Consider the following 9,460-nt stretch of genomic DNA (forward strand, 5'->3'; position numbering starts at 1 on the left):
ATAACATTGTATACAAAAAAACACTAAGCACAGTGCCTGGTCCAAAGAAATAATAGCTTATGTTGATTCAGTGCTTACTATGCACCAGGCCCTTTGTTAAGTGCTTTACATGGATTGCATGGACTAATTTAGCCTATCCTCATAAGGACCTTACAAGATAGGTACTATAATCCCCATGTTACAGATGAAGAAATAGGCTCAAAGAGATTAGGTAACTAACTGAAAATTAGCTGATTAGTAAGTACATAGCCCTACTATGAACCCAGGCAGTTTGGCTGCAAACCCAGACTCTTTTTTTTTCTTAATCCCTTCACCTTTTTTTCACCCAGTCCCTCAAACATCCTCCCCTCTGACAGCTCTCAGTCTGTTCTATAGATCTATGCTTCTGTCTATTAAATTATTTTGTTCATTAGGTTCCACATAAAAGTAAAATCATATGGTATTTGTCTTTCACTGACTGGCTTATTTCATTTAACATAATATTTTCCGGGTCCATCCGTGCTGCCACAAAAGGTAAGATTTCCTGCTTTTACATGGCCAACTAGTATTCCATTATATAAATAAGTGTACCATAGTTTTTTTATTCACTCCTCTACTGATGGGCACTTGGGCTGTTTCCAGAAGAGCCACACTCTTTAAGCATTACTCTGCCTTTCAGAATATACAGTTTAAAAATTTGAAGTTCTCTTTTCTGTTACCCTGTCCTTATCTCTTTTTAATTTTTCTTCCCCTCTTGTCACTCTTTTCTCCTTCCCTTCTCAATCCTAGGGCAACAGGACTATTCATAACCAGGCAATTTCATCTGAGGAGCAGATTATCATAATTAACATTATACTTACATAAATGGAATCATACTACATATTGATCTGTAACTTCCTTTTATTCCATTTGATCATATGCTACATAGATCTTTCATATGAATTCTGTTTAGTGGAGTTATAATATTCCAGAACCTGAATGGTAGCAGAATTTACTTAAACACTTTCTCATTGATAGAAATTTAGGTTACTTCCAGGGATTTCCCCCATCCATTATGAATAATGTTGCAATAAACATCTTTGGGCATACATGAGAATTTTATAGGGTAGAATCCTAAAAACAAAAAAGAATTCCTGGGTCAAAGGTATGTAGACACTTAGCCCTGGCTAGTGTAGCTCAGAGGATTGAGTGCTGGCCTACGGACTGAAGGTTGCTGATTTGGTTCCCAGTCAGGGCACATGCAGTTGGGGGCCTGAGAGAGGCAACCGGTTGCTGTTTCTCTCACACATCATGTTGTTCTCCCTCTCGCTCCTTTCCCTCTCTCTAAAAATAAATAAATAAAATCTTTAAAATAAAAGGTATGTAGACACTTAAAATCTTGACTCCGCCAATTTGCCCTATACATATGCAATACAACCCCACCAATGGTGCGTAAGTGTGTGTCTGTTTCTTCACCAACTTGCCAATATCTTTTGTTTTTATTAATTTTTAAAATCTTCGTTAATCTGATAAGCACTAGAAATGATATCTCAGTATTGTTTTGATTTTTAATAAGATTACTCAATCTTTTCATGTTTCTTACTGATTTGTCTTTTTTCTCTGTGAATTGCCCAATCTAGTTCTATGCCTATTGGGGGGATGGGTTGCCAGTAAAGGGTAGTGGGCTGAAAATATGAGGTCTGGAGTCATGCTCATCCAAGTTATCTTAGTAGCTGTGTGGTTCAGATTCCTCTTTGTAAAATGGGCAGTCATAGAACCTAACCCATAGCATCATTGTGAGCATAAGATGTATCTATTATTGTTGTTGCTGTTTGCAGTTTCCTCTTGAGTTGGAGTGTAGTTTTAGCTAGTACAGATATTAACCCTTTTTCTGTGGTAGTTTTTGCTCCACCTGGATTCATTCATTCATTCAACAAATATTTATAGAGTGCCTACAGTGTGTCCGGTACTGTGCTAAGTGCTTGGGATAAACTTGCATGGAATCAGAGAGTATGAGTATAGCATGATGTACTTAACCATTTTTTTTTAAATTGAAGATTGTCTCCAGTTCTTCTGGACAACATTTCTAATAGGCTTGCAATAACCTTGACCTCCAACTTTTTAGCTGGCTAACCACTTGTCACTTTGGAAACTGAATTCAGATATCATCACTTCTGGAAAGCCTTTCTTAATCCCCACAGTAGATCTGGTACCCGCTTTTGGATTCCCACATCCTCCTGCCAGCATTTATTACACTGTTGTATCAGTATATCGTTTTATGTCTTCCTCCTTCACAAGCTACTTCCTCCTTCACAAGCTACTCAAAGTAGACTTTGAGCTACTTGAAGACAGGAATCTGGAACCACTGGCAAGAGGAGCTATTGGAAATACTTGCTGCATTCATTTGCATTTGCTCTGATTCTTCTGCTCTTCTGCTCATACCCAGGAAAGAAACGGGAGATAAAACCTGCTGAGGCTGGTGACAGACCTCTGAGATGTCCTAGAGAAGAACATGAAGTACCCTGAAAGTGTATGGGGCTCTCCAAGCCATTGGGATGGGTACTCAGGAAGCTTCCCTGCACTATTCTTGGTCCAGGTGAGTGCATGACAGTGGGTATCTGTGGTTGTGACTGATATCACATCTCCTTTACAGGGGCAATATTTATTTTTCTTTTTGGGTGACAGTTGTATTGGTCTGATCTCCTTGAGAAGCAATGCAATCCGGGGGAAGTGAGTTCCAATCCCAGGTGCTCTAATGGCACCTCTTCAAGGTACACTTCCCTGACCCTTCTCTCCACAGTTTCCTCTGTCCCTTCATTGATTTTTTTATAGGTCTTGTCTGACTTCAACCTGCCTGGGAATTCCTCTGTGGTCAGAGTCTAGATCTAATTCATTTCTGTGTGCCCAGTGTCAACCTGGCAATGAGTAGATAGATACTTAGGTGATGTTTGATTAAATAAACTTCAGTGATTAAGGTGTTTCAAATTTTCACTTTACAATTGACTACAATGAACATCATGGGGCTTAAATTTTTGTCTGTACCTTATATTCTTTCTTAGCTTTGATTTTATAAAAGTTTTATTGAGGTATAATTTATATACCATAAAATTTACCCATTTTAGGTATAAAATTCAGTGATTATTAGTATATTTACAGAATGTTGCAGCCATCACTACAATAAATTATTACTACTGATTTTTAGAAGTGGAATTACTTGATCAAAGGATGTAAACCTTTTAAAGATTTTTTAATGCATATTGTCAAATATCTCTCTAGAAGGGCACACCAGTTGATGATGGATGGACTCAAACATCTGGGGGCTGATGAACATACACAGAGCTTTGTTTTATTACTCTCTGATGGATTGGTCTCATTATCAGCACCTCTCTCCTTTTTTAGCTATACCTCCTACCCAGATTTTGCAGTGAACCTCAGAGAGCAGTGTATATCCTCATGATTTCTGATAGCCATGTCCCAGATGTGCCATGATTCTTTCTTGTAAGATTGGCTTGTACTTTCCAGTATAATTTAAACAACATATCTGTTCTTGTAAGGTTTGGTAGAAACAGCCAGTATAATTATCTGGGCCCACTGCTACTAATGGTGGTAGCTGGATCATTCTCTGGAGGTTTTTCTAATGGTTTCCATGGTTATTTATTTACATGAGTTTTCAATTTCTTCCCATATCAATTTTAGTAATAGATTTTTAAAAATAGTATAGAGTAATACAGAGAATTATCATGATTTTTGGTTAGGTATAAAATTCTAAAGTACATTCACCCCCTCAAAGTATTGTAAATATTATTTCATAATTTTCTGAATTTAGTATTGGAGTAAAGATGTTCAATGTCAGGCTTGTATTATTTATTTTATAAATAATTTATATGCTTAATAAGAATATCATCTTATCATGGGAATTCAAAAATGTGCTGGGATTTATACTAATGCAGGTAGTGTTTCAACAAAATCTCACATATTCTCATACTAAATTTTGGCACATTTTAGAACAATATTGTCACTTGTTTTAGTTTTCAATTTTAAATTTTAAATAAAGCTCTATTTACTATCACTGTTTAATTGAAGAGTATCCTAAGATTGCAAAGAGAGCTGTTACAAATGTTTATATTTGGCCTTTTTAGTGAGGGTATCATTGATCTAGCAAAAGAATTTTCACAATAGCACTGTTTATCATAGTTGGGTCTTTTTTTTTAGCCACTGTGACAGTCTTTGCTTTCTAATTGTTGTATTTAGACCACCAGTGTTTACAATCATTATTTATACATTTGGAATAATATTGACCATATTTGTTAATGTTTTCTAGTATTTGTCCCTGTTATTCATTTATTTTTTTCCTTTCATTATTTTCCTGCTTTCTATGCTTTTTGTTGGGCATTTTATATAATACATGTTGTTTACAAGAAAGGTTGTAGGATGTAAAGTTAATATATGAAAGTCAATTGCATTCCATACACCCGCAATAAAGGGATTTAAATTAAAAACACTGTACTATTTACATTGGCACCCCCCCAGTGAAATACATAGGTATAAATATAACAACATATGTAAAAGATAGATATGAGGAAAATAACAAAATTCTGATTAAAAAATCAAATAACTAAATAGATATTCCATGTTCATAGATATGAAGACTCAATATTGACAAAATGTCATTTATTTCCAACTTCATTTATAGATTAAATGCAATCCAAAAAAAATTACAGCAAGTTAACTTGTGGGTCCTAAACACAAATTCTGAAGTATATATGGAAAAGTCAAAGACCTAGAATAGCCAGCACAATATTGAAGGAATAGAACAAAAACAGAGTACTGACATCACCTATTTTGCAAACTTACTATATAGTTAAAATAATCAAGAAATTTTGGTATCATTGATATAATAGACAAATAAATCAATGGAATTTATATAGTCAACTGATCTGATGAAGCAGCAAAGGCAATATTGGTGAAAATATAGTCTTTCAGCAAATGGTGCTAGAACTGGATATCCACCCGCAGGAAAAAAAAATGTATTTTACATCTCTCATAAAAATTACCTATTGACAAGCCTTTAAGCAGGCTCATCAAGAATAAAAGGGAGAGGACCCAAATTAATAATATCAGAAATGAAAGAGGAGAAATAACAACTGATACCACAGAAATACAAAGGATCATCAGAAACTACTCTGAACAATTATATGCCAAGAAATTTGAAAATCTTTGTGCAATGGACAAATCTCTAGAAAAGTATAATCTTCCAACACTGAAGGAGGAAGAAACAGAAAGCTTGAACAGACCGATAACGGCTGGAGAAATTGAAGCAAACATCAAGAAACTACCAGCACACAAAAATCCCAGGGCCGGATGGTTTCACAGGAGAATTTTACAAAACATTTAAGGAAGAGCTAACCCCTGTCCTTCTCAGACTATTCCAAAAAATCCAAGAGTAGGGAAGACTCCCAGACTCTTTCTATGAGGCCAGCATCACCTGATCCCAAAACCAGATAAAGACACTACAAAGAAAGAAAACTACAGGCCAATTTTGCTGATGAATATAGATGCTAAAATCCTCAACAAAATATTGGCAAACTGCATCAAGCAATACATTAAAAAGATTATCCACTACGATCAAGTGGGATTCATCCCAGAGATGCAGGGATGGTTCAATATACGCAAACCAGTAAACATGATACATCACATAAATAAATGACAAAAACCACATGATCATCTCGATAGATGCAGAAAAAGCATTCGATAAGGTACAGCACTCATTTATGATCAAAACACTCAGCAAAATGGGAATGAATGGGGCATTCCTCAATGTAATAAAGGTCATATATGAAAAACCTACACCCAATATCATACTCAACGGGCAAAAACTGAAAGCTTTCCCACTAAGATCGGGAACACGACAAGGATGTCCACTCCCACCGCGTCTTTTCAACATCGTATTGGAAGTCCTAGCCACAAAGGTCAGACAAGAGAAAGAGATAAAAAGCATCCAAATAGGAAAGGAGGAAGTAAAGCTATCATTGTTTGCAGATGACATGATAGTGTACATAGAGAACCCCGTAGACTCTACCAAAAAACTCCTCTACCTAATATGTGAATTTGGCAAAACAGCAGGATACAAAGTCAACATTCAGAAATCAAAGGCATTTTTGTACACCAGCAATGAAAGAGAAGATGAAGAAATCAGAAAAAAAAATACCATTTGATATAGCAAGAAGAAAAATAAAGTACCTAGGCATAAATTGAACCAAAGACGTAAAAGACCTGTATGCAGAAAACTATACAACGTTGAAAAAAGAAATGAAGGAAGACACAAATAAATGGAAGCATATACCGTGCTCATGGATTGGAAGAATTAATATCATCAAAATGTCCATACTACCCAAAGCAATTTATAGATTCAACGCAATCCCTATTAAGATACCAATGTCGTATTTCACAGAAATAGAACAGACATTTCAAAAATTTATATGGAACCATATACGACCCCGAATAGCCTCAGCAATTTTGGGAAAGAAACACAAAATAGGAGGGATCACAATACAGGACATCAAACTCTACTACAAAGCCACTATACTCAAAACAATCTGGTACTGGCATAAGAACAGACCCATAGACCAGTGGAACAGAATAGAAAGCCCATAAATAAGCCCAGGTCTCTATGGGCATCTAATATTTGACAAAGGGGGCAGAAGCATAAAATGGAGCGATAATAGCCCCTTCAACAAACGGTATTGGGAGAGCTGGACGGCTACATGCAAAAAATTGAAATTGGATCATCAGCTGACACCATACACAAAAATAAACTCAAGATGGATAAAAGACTTAAATATAAGTCACAACACCATCAAAGTCCTGGAGGAGAACATTGGCAGGAAACTCTCAGATATCCCACACAGCAATTTTTTCACTGATATGTCTCCTAAAGCAAGGGACATAAAGGAAAGAATAAACAAGTGGGACGTCATCAAAATAAGAAGCTTCTGCACGGCAAAAGAAAACATCAGCAAAATGAAAAGGGAGCCAACCCTATGGGAAAATATATTTGCTAATGATACATCAGAGAGAGGTTTGATTTCCAAGATATATAAAGAACTCACTCGACTCCACTCCAAGAAGACAAACGATCCAATCAAAAAATGGGCAAAGGACCTGGGCAGACGCATTTCCAAGGAGGAGATACAGAGGGCCCAGAGGCATTTGAAAGGATGCTCAGCATCACTAGCCATCAGAGAAACGCAGATCAAAACCACCATAAGGTAGCACCTCACACCGGTCAGAATGGCCATCATAAACAGATCCACAAACAACAGGTGCTGGCGAGGCTGTGGAGAAAAGGGAACCCTAGTTCACTGTTGGTGGGAATGCAGACTGGTGCAGCCACTGTGGAAAGCAGTGTGGAATTTCCTCAAAAGGTTGAAAATGGAACTGCCTTTTGATCCAGGGATTCCCCTGCTGGGACTATACCCCACGAACACCAAAACGCCAATACAAAAGAACCTATGCACCCCAATGTTCATAGCAGCACAATTTACAATAGCCAAGTGTTGGAAGCAACCTAAATGCCCATCAGTAGATGATTGGATCAAAACGTTATGGTACACATACACCTGGAATACTGTGCAGCAGAAAGAAAAAAAGAACTACTAAACTTCTCAATAGCATGGATGGAACTGGAGAGCATTATGCTAAGCGAAATAAGCCAGGGTGCGAAAGACAAATACCATATGATCTCACCTATAAGCGGAACCTAACCAACAATACAAAGATGCAAATAAAATATGACCAGCAACACTGAAAGGAAAAGAAATCAACAGAGACAAGAGGGAAGGGGGGGGGGCGGGGAAAAGGAAGGGGAAAGTCAAGGAACATATAGCAAGGACTCATGGAGAAAACCAAAGGGGAAGAGCTGAGGGAGGGAAGGAGGGAGGGGGCAAGGGAAAGTGGTGGGGTGGATGCAGAGACAAATGTATTTGAAAAAATAAATTAAAATAAAATTTAAAAAAAAAGAAAGAAAAGCTGAGGAAAGAAAAGCTCAGTCAGTACTGAGGTTAAAGGAGATTAAATTGATAAAAGCTATCAGTGATTATTATGATAATTTTAACTTTTAATATACATACTGTGGATAATCTAACTGTATCAATATTACGTTTTCTGATTTTGTTAACTGTGGTTATAAGAGACAAAGTCCTTAAGAACACCACTTAAACTAATTAGGGTTAAAGAGTATGATGTTTCCAAATTACTTTAAAATGGTTTGGAAAAAAGAAGTGTATGTATAAAACAATTGGTGAATCTGGGTATGGAGTATAGTGGAGTTCCTTTTCCTATTGAAAGGAAAAGACGAATTCCCATTCATCTCACAAATAGTCTTGAAGTTTGAAATCTATCAAATTAAAAGATTAACAAAAAAAATTACCTAATAATTTATCACAGGCCTAACTGTAAAACACAAAACTATAAAATTCCTAGAAGACAAGAAAGGAGAAAATCTAGATGACCTTGTGTTTATTGATGACTATTTAGATAAAACACTGAAGGTACAATTCATGAAGGAAGTACAATAAGCTAGATTTCATCAAAATTAAAAACTTCTGTTCTGAAAAAGACAATGTCAGGAGAATGACAAAATAACCCATAGATAGGGAGAAAATATTTGCAAAAGGCATATCTGATTAAAGGATGGTATTCAAAATGTGCAAAGAAACCTTACAACTCAACAATAAAATGGAAACAATTAGATAAAAGGGGAAATATCTGATTAGGTATCTCATCATACATTTACAGATAATAAACAAGCATATGAAAAAGTTCTCAACATTTAATGTCATTAGGGAATAGCAAATTAACAGTGAGAGACTATTACATTTTAGAATGACTAAAATCTGAAACACTAACAACCTCAAATACTGGTGAGGACATGGAGCAAGAGGAACTCTCCTTCATTGCTGGTGGGAATGCAAAGTGGTTCAGCCACTTTGGAAAGCAGTTGGACAGTTTTTTTCTAAAGCTAAATATATTTTTACCATATGATTCACTGGTTGAGCTCCTTTGTATTTACCCAAATTATTTAAAACCTTATTTCCACACAAAACCTGCATGTGGATATTTATAGCAAGTTTATTCATAATTTCCAAAACATGGAAGCAACTGAAATGTGCCTGAATACATGGATGGATACCCCCAAAATACTTTTGCATATCCATACAGTGAAATATATTGGGCTGGTCAAAAAATTCATTTGGTTTTTTTCCTTCACGATGGCTCTAGTAGAACTTAGTTGTCTTTAACTTTATTCAAAACAATTTTGTTAGATTGTATTGTGACAGCTGCCATATCAGTGTGCATTAAAAAAATATCAGAATTGGTGGATTTTTGTGTAGTCATTTTAATATTAAAGATGGAAGAAAATACACAACATTTTCAGCATATTATGCTTTATTATTTCAAGAAAGATAAAGATGCAACTTAAATGCAAAAAAAGAGATTTGTG

This window comes from Pteronotus mesoamericanus, unplaced genomic scaffold (assembly GCF_021234165.1).
Source record: "Pteronotus mesoamericanus isolate MK-2021 breed Mesoamerican mustached bat unplaced genomic scaffold, CSHL_Meso_final contig_166, whole genome shotgun sequence".
In the NCBI taxonomy this organism is placed as follows: Eukaryota; Metazoa; Chordata; class Mammalia; order Chiroptera; family Mormoopidae; genus Pteronotus; species Pteronotus mesoamericanus.